Source organism: Homalodisca vitripennis, chromosome 2 (assembly GCF_021130785.1).
Source record: "Homalodisca vitripennis isolate AUS2020 chromosome 2, UT_GWSS_2.1, whole genome shotgun sequence".
Lineage (NCBI taxonomy): Eukaryota > Metazoa > Arthropoda > Insecta > Hemiptera > Cicadellidae > Homalodisca > Homalodisca vitripennis.
Window position 1 is genome coordinate 88987176 of NC_060208.1, and position 12944 is coordinate 89000119.

The 12944-nt window shown below is 33.3% G+C and overlaps 1 protein-coding gene across 1 annotated transcript in view; it reads right to left on the minus strand.

The window, feature by feature from the left end:
• LOC124354342 overlaps positions 1 to 12663 on the minus strand; it is a 146446-nt gene extending 133783 nt beyond the window's left edge. Inside the window, exon 1 of the mRNA XM_046804716.1 lies at positions 12412 to 12663. The gene's annotated coding sequence lies outside the window, so the exon portion shown is untranslated. The remainder of the gene's footprint in view (positions 1 to 12411) is intronic.
• Positions 12664 to 12944: the final 281 nt, after the last annotated feature.

The following is a 12944-nucleotide window of genomic DNA, read 5'->3' on the forward strand; positions in this document are numbered from 1 at the left end:
TTTAAGATAAAACAATACGGCAGCTTTCCAAATTATAACAAAAGATTATAGGCGTAAACAGAAGTTAATGGTTACTACAATAGTTTTTGGTTAAGCAAAAAATCACGTAAAAGTAGCATTGGCACTAACTTTGATACTTATTACATTCATATGATTAAACTTTTGGTTTATATACTTCTTTTAGAAATAGCACAATAAGTAAGAGTCCGTTATTATTTACATAATAATATCATAATTGTAGATATTACTTGTAAACTGGATAGTTCCACCTGTGTCAATAAAGAAGTTTGATAGAAAGATAAAAATGTCCACTGCTCACTCATTTTTCCTCTGCTCAACATTTTTAGATGAAAATGCACAAGAATGCATAACTAAAATTATGTACAATAGTAAACATATCGTATAACTTTCAAAGAAAATTAAAGAAATGGAAGTATTTTTGAGAAATATTGACTAAGGTTTTGAAAACCTGTAGGCATGATTACTTTTATAAACATTGTTTTGGGAAACACTAAGTTTTCTAAAATGCAATAGATTTTTATAAAAATCAAACTATACAGTCAGCTATAAGTACAATAACAACAACAACAATAATAATAATATGTGTATATATATACTATATGTTACTACAAGGGTACCGATAATAACCCACTTCCCCAAGGGATTTCCTAAATAAACAAATGTAAGAGGAAAACAAAAACATTGTGTTACGTAATTCCAGTTTCATAACGGCGATCGGTTACTGTGTCAAGGACCGTGAGGTCGAAGGGTCGACCAGGATATCTCACATCCATCACACGAGTACAGTGGTGCGAGACGTGTCGTGCGAACCCGTCATTGTGGTCATAACACGTGTGAAAGTAGTTAACACACATTTCTTGGATAATCTTAATTGAGGAAGATTTGTGGGAGAACGAGTAGTATTGGAAGAAATTCAGAAGACTCGGTATGTTATATATTTTATAATCTCTTTGTAGAAGATTTACAAATTTTCAATTTGAAGTGTAAGGGATACGTCTATATCTTTGACTAAGCCAGTTAATTGATAAACACTTTAATAAACACAGATTTTAACAGTATATCAAAGTGGTCTATCAATCATGGCTTCAAGCCAATCTTATATCATGCACAGTGACCCATATAGCAACACCTTATGTGCTGATAAGGTGAAAGAGAGCCTTGTGCAAGTTGAGCTTGAAGGTCAGAGTGTGGTAGTGTTTGAGACAGTGAAATATCTTGGAGTGTTGCAGGACGATGACCTATCGTTTCCTGATTATGAGACATACTCGTATGCTCGCCGGCGGGCTCTGGGTAGATTGAGAGGATTTTACAGGTTCAGAACACTGTTGCCTGAGTTAAAATGTAGATTATTCAGTCACTGGTTTTGCCTGTGCTCTGCTACTGTTTCCCAGCTTACGGCAATAGCATCTCATAAGAGGATACAAACTGAATTCATATAATGCAGAACGCCGCATTGCGGTTTGTCAGTAATTGTCTGAGAAAATTTGATCATATTTAGACTACCGAGAAGCTATACATGTGATAGCAATGGAAACAGTGTGTAGAATACAGACTGCTGTTTGGTGTATAAGGTCCTTACACTGAATGAGCCATGATACCTTCTTGAGTAGCTCTCATATCGAGAGGAGGTTTCTAGGCGCGCCACCTCCGCAGGGCGGGAAGCTTCACTTTCCGAAGGCCTATTTGGAGATAGGGAGCAAGTGATTTGAGTATTTCTTGCTCCCAAAACTTTAAAACATCTCTGTGACTGTAAAAACATTTAGTGGGTACTGTAGTAAACAAATTTAAATTATTATACAATGATTAAATTGGTTCTGAAGGAATAAGTATAATGTGTTTGTTGTAATGTTTTATTGTATTAGTTTGGTTTTGTTTTTTTAATTAATAAGTTTAATCACTCTTCAATACAAGTAATTTTTATTTACTTATATATTATATATGGAAGTAGTTCTTATAGAGCACCTATGAGGTAACAAATAATGGATAAGTAAAACTTTTTTTCTACAGATTTGTTATTTATCATTTTGAAACAAATTTTAAATATCTTAGCAATAGTAGTGATGGAAATATGATTTAGGTATTTAACAATTTATAAGTTGGTATTTATACTAAACTCAAAAATACGTCCTTCGATAAGAACTTTATAAATCTGAAATCTATATAAATAGGAACCCGCAAAACACTCTAAAAGCAGAACTCTTAATGTCATCGGATTTTCGGCAATATGCTGAAAATAAGATTTGTGCCAGACCAAAATGAAGCAATTACAGCTGCAATTAATTCAATTTTTTTTGGTTTTCGGCATGTTCCTACAGATTTTAAAGTCATCGAATGTCGTTTTCAAGAAAGTGTTATTTATAGATATAGAAGCAACCACACCTTCAGTCTCAGTTAGCTATAAACTTGCAAATATCTAAGCAGTTACATCAGTCTTTTGGCCCAAAATCACTTAAGAGAGTTAAAAATCATCCTATACATCTATTTACGGTGAAAGTTTTAGCTATTTGTAATGAAACATCGGCTTAGCCATCGTTTCAAGTTGGAAACCACATCTTCTATATTAATGATCAAATGAGTGCGTGACCTTGAAAAATATCTCATGTTTGCTTTTCTTCATTTTAAGGAATAAAAGATAATCATTATTAGAAAATTCTTTGGAAGAGAAATTATATTAAATTTGTGAATTAATATTATGAGAAGTGGGAGGAGACGGATTTCCTCATTAGCAAATGTCTGTTTGCATATTCACAGCGAAGATGTCAACAGATCACGTCTATATATTATTCGGTCATTTCGTACGCTTTCACTTTTGACGAACAAGATACGTGACACTCTTGACATCAACACAACAAACAGCCATTTTTGTCAACTATACGCTCTGATACTTTTTACCTACTTTCAAACTGTTTACTTTCTCTCGGGTGTCGTTATGGGTGGTGTATTTTGTATTTTTGTTCGGGAGTAAAAATCATGTTGTGAGTTATACTTATATAGAAGACGAGATAAAATTCTGATCAAGTATTTTCATCCTAGGCTACAATCCTTGACTAATAGAACAAAGGATATAGTCAATACAGTTATAACACGATGCTGGTTAAAGCAAGTCAAAAACTTTCATCTCAAGCTTAGAATGTTTTACAAAATAAATATTAATTTTTAAATCATAATTTATCATGTGAGCTTCTAGGCAATTTTTAAAACCTAAAAAGTAAGTTAAAATCACAAAATAATATATGATTTGTTTAAAAGTTTATAAAACGATACAAGATTTTTTTAAACTCAATTTCTACGTACTTAAAAGTACATGTGTCTTAAGAAAAAGCTGAAGAATGTTTCACGAAAAATAATTGTTATATCTATTTTGTTATTGAAAAAGTATTTTGTTATTGTTTTGGCGTGTAAAATGTACTACAAACAAAAAAATTCTAGATTACGAAGTTGCAGTTGTCTTCCGTCACGGAAATTTAAATGTAAGTGAAAAAAAAGAAACTATGAATACCTTTAGAATTGTCGATTGTGGTTTTGGAATCATACGAGTTCTCGGTGTAAGCTGCAGGTATGTAGAGTGTCTCCATGTTATCCTACTCAACATTCTAATCAAGTTCTACCATTACGCGCTATATTTCAGAATATTGATGTTGCAAATTCAATTACAGAGCATTAATTTCAAAACTGCATGCTGATATGTTGTTTGTTTACTAAATAACAGCCTAGTTTTTGTGTTAAGGCCTTCATTTCTTGTTATGCAGTTTTCCAACAGTGAAAACAGGACGTTCGGAAAGATAGGCACACAGACATAAACTAAACTTGAGGAAGAAATATACTCGGAGTTGTTTTTGATAACAAGGTTTACATGTATGATAATAGAGGGCTTCCAATTTTTTGGAAGGCTCACTAAACATGCTATACATGGTCCTAATTTTGTATGTATGCTGTTTGGTCGGATAAAACAAATTTCTCAAAAATAGAATTAACTAAAGAAATAACAAATCACTATTTTAACACTATGTATGTGATATAAATATGAATTCTATCCGTCCACCTTATTGTCTGACAGGTAACATTTACTGAACTAATATACTAAACTACTAGTATATCTGAATCTGTATGATAGTGTCAAATCCTCTTATTGGATTTCCCCATAACCTGACGATTATGTTACTAAAACAACTATCCAACTGTTTCAACTCAATTATATGAAACCGGAGTTAAAGCATGGGGCAACGTTTGACCTCGATAATGATAGACGACACCGAACCAATTACACTGTTTATGCCTTTAATTGTTACACTGTCATGTAATATTATATGTTATTGGAACGTAATAGTCGCTTCATTAAACTCTTGCGGCAGTTAACAAAGTGGTTTTATACGAAACATCACCTGTGAAACTAATTTATATGAACACTCTAGAAAATGATGGGTTGTCTGTATTTATCTACGGAAAACGTTAACCGGTTCCATTTATTTTAATTCTGAAGAGATACACAATAAAAACTCTGAAATCAAATAGTAAAAATTAATAGGAAAATCATTTTTAGCTAATTCCATTAAAGCAAATGACATATTTGGTCCATATTGTAGTAGTTTCTAAACCCCGAAGGAAAATATTTTTCTGTTTGAAAATATTTTTACAATGTTACAAGCCAAATTTTTCAACGGAATTCCTCAATAAATTCTCTTTTTATTACTTTGTTTACTGATAAAATGACAGGATAAAAAACATTAAGAGATTACAAATTTTTTAACAGAGTAATTATACCTAGAGCAGTGTCTTTTTTAGTTTACAGTTTTTGAAAGAATTAAAATTGGAATTAGAATTAGACGTTGTTTAGGTGAAGTCCATACACGGCTTTTTTGGGAGGGATAAGTTCTCTCGGGGACAAGGATATATACCCTTAAGGTTATCAATAACGTACCTATCCTCCCCGATTATGTATGACAATATTTGGATTATTTGAAAATTCAAATATTTGGTAAAAATAAAGTGGGTTTTAGCGGATTACCACACTCCCCCCTCTAACCCCCTCACCAACTCAACCCTAATATTTGGTGGTATTTTTTCCTCGAGAGAGTAAATGTGATAATTTGGCGCCAAGACACATAACCTTAAATCATTTGTGGAAAACAAATTGTCGACGCCATATTATTGAATTTATGGACGTAGCTCTCTTTAACATTTCAAAACAAAAGAAGCTGTTCTAAAGAAAGAGTTTCTAAGTAATTGTGCTATATTTCGAACCGCTAGATGTGTATGTCTGCGTAAAAAAACTTTACAGTTTAACATGTTGATTGGTGATTAGGATTAGTGGTACCATTGTTGTATAAAATAATTGCAACAAACAACAGTACAAAATTCAACGCTACTTATACAATAAACATAATAAATCGTTACACAAGATTAGGAAATTAATTATAGAGCCACTCTTTCAAGTGTTTGGCAATACCTCTGGACGCGCAGAGCGTAGAATCACACTCCTTCCCCGCAGAACTAATGCACCCATTTTATTCAAACTTTACCAATCTATTTTTAAGGAATAACAACGTAGGGAAAAAGTTTGCTCTTCAGCCGGAAATGGGATAGTCAACAATGCAATACTTTGTATAGAATATGAAGTGACATACGTTGTTGGAATTACTATTGATAATGAAAATCTGTTTATAATTGTTTTTATATTTTAAAACTATTATGATATTAAAGGTTTTCCCAACTTTTCATGCTAATTTCTAGCAGAACAAATATTCCCAATACTCACAACCTGGTTCAATATTACAACAATAATCAGGTTTAAATCAAAGAAAAACTGACCTTGAACAATTATTTATCAAAAAGGTATATGTATGACTTCTATTATAATGTTTAAACTAAAATCGTGCCTATAAAATGGTTTTAAATTAGTATTGCCAAATTGAGGGGAAAGAAGCACGGGGGATGTTATCCTCCACAAATCGTTGGATCAAAAATACAATGTTCTATAAAGGTTATATCAATTTATTAAAACAGTTTTAATATTCATTTTTAGCTACTGATTATCAGTTTACAATACAAAAACATATGTACGAATTCAAAGTTGATTGATTTTGTAGTCTACTGCTAAATAGTTTAGACATTATAGTTGTTATTATTATTAATAACGCATTAATTAGCACGTAATAAACACCTGCATAAAGGGACTTATGGCGAGCTTAACTTGAAAAATCTAATGTCGGCCCTCCCTGCCATTAGAATACTTAAGTCTTAAGTTCATCATTCCAAATACCTGAGTTTAAATCTAGGTTCGAACATGGTATCTTTACACTTGAACAAATAATCATCCGGAATAATTCTGAATTACAGCGATTAACGATTTCGGAACGTTCAGCCAGGTGATCAGCCTGGTTAAACAACCATCCGAATAATAGAATAAAATTTCTCTTTAAACGATTATACAAAAACCCGAGGTTTTATTATTTATTTCATGAAAACCACAAAGAAATTATAACATATTTCGTATTTTTTAAATCAATAAGAAATATACTTTCTTATAATGAAATAAAAAAATGGGTCATTACATTAATATGTTTGGTATACCTGCCTTCATCCAACAAATAAAATTGATACGGCCCTGGTCTTGATGATATCTTCATACCGCCACAGTTTTTAGTGATTCATAACTAGAAAACTGAAAAGAGGGCTAGAGAAATTTTCAGTTTCGACCAACAACACGGGGCTATTTACATGTCCATCGTGGAGCGCATAATTGCGCACATTTCTCTGGTAGAAAGTGCGCGAGCGCTTGGCCGGACTGCTACGTGGTGGGACGTAACGTGTTAATTGGGATAATTTCGGCTGGCGATTGGCGGAAAGTCCGGTGAATGTGTCGGCCATCCTTACACAATCATTTGGTGAGTTTGAACCACGGTGAGTTTGAACGTTGAAAATATAGGTACATTATTTGATATTTATGATTCCAAGGTGTAAGACCAATTCAATGGTTCTACATGGATTGACCAACTTTCCTAATACGATGTCTATTTATTTTAGCTTGGTTGCACGATTGATCATTCGCTGGCAGAAGGTGATGACAGTTTTATGGTGGAAGTACGGAGTAATCTTGTGGGGAGGTTGTGCAAACATACATTTTCAAAGAATGTTCACCCTGCAGAAAAAAGCAGTTAGAATAATTTCAAAACTTCAACAGAGAGAGTCGTGCAGACCAGTATTCAAAAATCTCAAACTGTTGACGCTTCCCTGCCTCGATATTCTGGAAACATATCTTTTTTTCAAATCAAGAGACGTTCACTCTTATGACACTAGAGGCCGGAATAACTACCTTACTGGAAGACACAGGACGGTGGCTTATGAACGATTGCCTTCGCAGGCAGGAGTTCAGTTCGTCAACAAATTACAAAATTCGATAAAAAATGCCACAATGCCCAAGGCATTTAAAACTCGTCTGAAAATCGCGCTGATCTCTAAAGCTTTTTATAGTACAGACGAGTTTATGGCAAATGATTGGGGGACCACCTAATTGGCTGGCCATGTGATTAGAGTTGGAAAATTATGTAATGAATGAGAATTTGGGTGAATGAAAAACTGTAAGTCTGAATGAGAGCCACTGTAATGATGAATGCAAAATTTTAGCTTTTAAATGTTATGACGATTGCGATGCAATTTGTATTGTCTTTTATGCAATAAAACATTGAATTGAATTGAAGTTACAATTGTTACGCGCATTTTGAGACAACATGTATGCATGCATTATTAATTTAATAAACAATATAGGGATACGCTACACCAACTGTCATTTCACAAGCTTTGCTGAGGTCGTATGCAAAAGTTCAAGTCTATAACTTATTTCAATGTCGAGATGTCATGCGGGCAGACAATTATACACAAAAGACATGTTTACATTCTTCCACAGGAAAAAAGAGAAATTTTGTCTGTCCATTGCGTAATGGGCTTCAGTAATGCACAACCAAACGTCTAAAACAAATTATTGTGTATGTAAAAATGAATTTTCATGCAATCTTTGAAGTCTGCAGATGGAATATTTCACAAGATATCCTACCACATAATATATTTACAAATATGTTCATTAAGTTGTGTTTCATAGCAGTATTTAAATAATAGAAGTCTACACAAATACTATGTAAGTGTCTATGTAAATCTCACATGATTGTACTCAGTTTCTTTACAAATTTATTTATTCTGCTATTTTCTCGTTGCTATGGGTACCCATGAGACCAATGTACAAATAGTCACCATTGGTCAGTCAAATCCCATGGACTGACATGTACACTCGTCGAACTTAGTGTTGCCAAAAATTGAAACTATAGGAGGTACTATGAAAATGTGTGGTAAGACCTGTGGTGGCATTTTAGATTCTTGCAGATCTATATTAGTCGTCCTTTTTTCATGTGGAATAGTCTGTCGTGCAAAAATTAAAGAATGGAGATTTTGTACGATGGGTATAACAACTCGGCTTTAGTTTCAGTAGCAAATAGAGTACAGAGTTTTGTTATTTTTTACCGTATCATTTATTTGCTAAGTCACAATTCCCATAACGTTTGGAGGGAATAGCGCCCATTTACTCGAGCGGGACATACTCGTACTTGCGAACCAAATGACGTGACGTCACAATTAAGTGTTCGTCATTGTTTAGAGGACTATATAAGTTACGCGACACACATTCTGGCTGATGTACATGTTACATCCCAATATACGCAGGGTCAGCACTGGACCAGATCAGGGGAATGCTCGATAATGTTATAAGTGCAATGTGGCTAGATCCGAGATAAACAAACGGTATCGTTGTTTGCGATGTGTGTTTGAGATGCGTGTTTGCGTTACGATGTGCGGTTCACCAGTGTGTACCCGGCTTACAGGTTTAAACATCCGCAAAATGTGTTCGTTCTGTCAAGAACAAATACATTTGGGCGGATTTGGTGAGAAGGATTAACCCTAATTGTACTCAGCCAGAGAGTGAAGGGAACTGCTGTGTATTTGTGTTGTGTGGTTGAGAAACAGCTTGTGTAAGGACCTTGGTACAAGCTATTGTGCCTGCTACCATTGGTCTCTGTTGACCCTAATAGATTCTTGAGTTGTTCAAAATAGAATCTCATATTGTGAAATGACGTTAGTATTATTATCCATTCATCAATGCTAAAAAGTGCTAAATAATTCAATGTGGAAATTTAATTTTTTATGATTATGGACTTTTGTTAGCCAATCATGACAATAAAATACACTATCGGAAAATATTAATGACTATACTTTTGTAGACCAACATCTGATCTCCACTTGACTGAAACACTCAAACAGTAAGTTATAAGACACGTGGAATAATATGAAAACCAGAGCTACGGAAGTTGATAGAATCACTTGAATCGGGGTACCAGGGTCCTTCCATTGTATTTTTTTTGTTAATATTATCATTTTCCCCCTTATAATGCTTGAACAGACAATCAAAAAATGATTTTATTTTTATACTGTTCACTATGATTATTACCAAGACCAGTAAACAGAATTTCTAGTCAATGGTAGTGATAGATCTATCCGTAGGATTGCGCTTTGACCTGGCACTGTCTAAATCTAATAAGCAAGTCTCTTTGGTGTTCTTTACTTAATAATGAAAGAAAAAAATTGGATATTGAACTGAAATAGTAACATTTTTTTATGAAAATTTGTAAAGTGACCTTTTGACATAGGTTAACCAGCTGTACACTAAGTCAAAAAGTACCCTACTTTTTGTCTTATGATAGGAATGCCTATCACACGAGGGGATGGGTAGTGGTTGTTTCTGTCTGTATGTGACTTCTTGTCTGTCTAAACACTCGAAATCTCGAAAACAAACTGAACTATATATTTGTCATTTTGCATGTATTAGTTTATAGTAATGACGTTTTTATCAGTATTAGGGAAAAATATTTCTTACTTTCAAATAGCAATAGAGGAGTGGAAAGAAGCTAGAAGTGAACTTTATTTCATCTAGGACATTCATACTATAAATCGTCAAAGATAGAACTTAAATCATGCTTGTAAAAGATTGATGTGGTATGAGAAAAAATTTGGCTATTTTTGGTAAAATTTGTCTATTTAATGGTATTTAACAAGTTCTTTAAAAATAAATGGGAATTAGAAAAGTTTACTAAATTTGTTACTATTAATCTTTTTTATGACGTTGTTACAAGAATTTTAACGTCTTTCTATGTAGAAGTACATTTTGGTATAGTCATAAATCATCAGCTGTGTGCAGATATTGCACTGTAGTGATAAGGAGAAATAGAGAAGACATCTTTTAATTAATTATTACATTTTCAATTTTAGTTCTTGACATACTCGGTTAAATTTAGGAAACATATACATAAAATATTTAACTTTTAGATGCAGCCCTTTGATTAGTGTGCATGTAGAGTTTCATAATTATTGCAAGCTTATGGGTTATGTGTACATATAAGCTTATAATGGTTAAACAAGTAAGTGATATTAGTAAACAAACCTAGATTCCAATGAAAATATTTTCAAAACGTTGTGTAGTTCTTCAAGATTAGACCATCTCAATCATAATGAAAGTAACATGATTAAATAAATAAATAAATAAATATATATATATATATATATATATATATATATATATATATATATACAAAGATAATTATATAAAGAGAAAAGTAATGAAAATTAATTTTGAATGCCCCAATTTTTAAACAAACATAACTGTTTGCTTCAAGGCAAGTTTTAGAACTAAAAATTGTTTCCGCTTATTAGTTTTTGTAACAGCTAGTCTTGGAACATTTTAACACAACACATTATCCTGCCTTTGTTTTATTTTTCACAGACTCTACACGGATTTTCTTTTCATTGAAGGGCAAGAATATTTAACAAATTCTAGAAGGCTTCAAGATAACAAGAACATTTATCCTGGTGTTTAATGGGAGGAATGCTCATGTGAGTAGGCCCATATACGGTTCCAACAATTAATAATTATTACCAATATAAGATACTTAGTATAACAAAAAGTTTTGAATCTAGTAAATAACCGATAATCGAGTAATTGACCAGCATGTAGACCTATTGCTCTACTAAAGAAAGCACTTATGAAGATTCCTTTAAAAATATAATTACTATTACATTTACGGGATACTTTCCTGCTGTCGGATAAAACAAATAAGTTTTCTCAAACGAATTCGAAAAATATTTGATATAGGCAACATTAATAATGTTATTTTTATTTTAACTCTAGTTCACCATCCTCTTAGAGCAGCGTCTGGAATCTGAATACATGACACCTGAAAAGAGATAAAAAAGTCGGCAACGAAGAAGCTCAAAATGATTTTTTTTAAATGTTTTCACATAAGCAACACCTAGTCTACAAAATCAAGTGTAATCTAGATGAAAAGGTAATGTCATTGTCTCATCAGGGGCACAATTAAGTGCACCGCGATATTTTCGACACGATTCTAAGTATAGTAGAGAAACCGAGTTTTCTACACATCACGTAGCTACGTATGTGCACTTAAAACGAGTTGTAAATAAATATCACTCGTATATGTATTATAAAACTATCGTTCTTCCTCCACAGATCTGAGGGGATGATAAACATAAACTGGAATCATAGTAAATTAAGAATCAGTTGCAATTAAATTCAAAAAAGTATAGGGGATGATTGGTTTTTTTATTTAAAAGTATTGATCTTAGTAACAATGTTGATATGGATGTGAAAGTAATTAAATAGAGTAAACTCCTAACTATTCCAGGCAAATATTACGATGCAAAAATGTGAATTGAAATGGTTTCCAATCTTGTTTTAATAATTGAGTGGTCAAATATTGTTGATTGCAACTCGTTCGGTGTTTGTATTTTAATTAACTTGAATTCGATATGAACACAACTATAATCAAACATTTGGAACATATATGTATTCCCTATGAACTTCTATTAAACATATATGATTTAAGTGATTAGTCTGTTTCATAAACACAATCCTGATACAAAAAATTTCATTGTTTACTTCCAATTAATTACAAGGGATTACACGTATTGAGAAAAGGCAGAGGTTTATATATATTATACAATTATAAAAAGTCAAATAAACATAGGTCGAGAAATGTTCTATTTAGCCGCTAGCCGCTATATATTTGTGTGTGTGTGTGTGTGTGTGTGTGTGTGTGTGTGTGTGTGTGTGTGTGTGTGTGTGTGTGTGTGTGTGTGTGTGTGTGTGTACACAGAGGCCTTACTCTCTGGAGTGTGTTAGCATCAAGGTCCAATTAATGATTTCAAGTAAATGGACACAAACCATTTTATATCTATCGCAGGGTTATGTTTTCTATTTATTCGGATCTCAATATACCTATTTTTAATACTTTAGTCTAGTACAGTTGTATACAAATTAAATAATCTTAGACTTACTCTATTTATTTCCAAAACGCTGTTAGTATTTCACACCACTTGTCACAAAAACAAACAAACCGCACAACACATCGCTTCAAAACAAAACATCACGAAAGGTTCGATAGTCTTGATGCACACAGCTCATTCAATAAATAAACATTCAGTTATGTCTGTAAACAAACTAACACACCGCGAGCGTGACTCGTAAACCTTGGGCGATGACAGCACGTCTTACCTACTCGACAACTGACTTGAGACTGAACGCGCGCACGCACGCCACCCTACTGCGCATGCGTGAGCGGTAATAGACATGCGCACTAATGCATAGCGCTTCCGCCGCGGTCGCCAGCGCAGGTCAACTAACTCAATTCACCTTGGTATTGTGCTTATCACATCACAAAATCTCAGCTTCTTTACATCAAAACGTATGCAAATCGTGCTACTACACTACCCTTTCCGTTGCTTTCTTGACAACGGAGTTGTAATGCAGTTGGGAAGAACAGATTAGAACTGAACCAAATATCCGTTTGGGGTAGACCTTACGTCTCAGA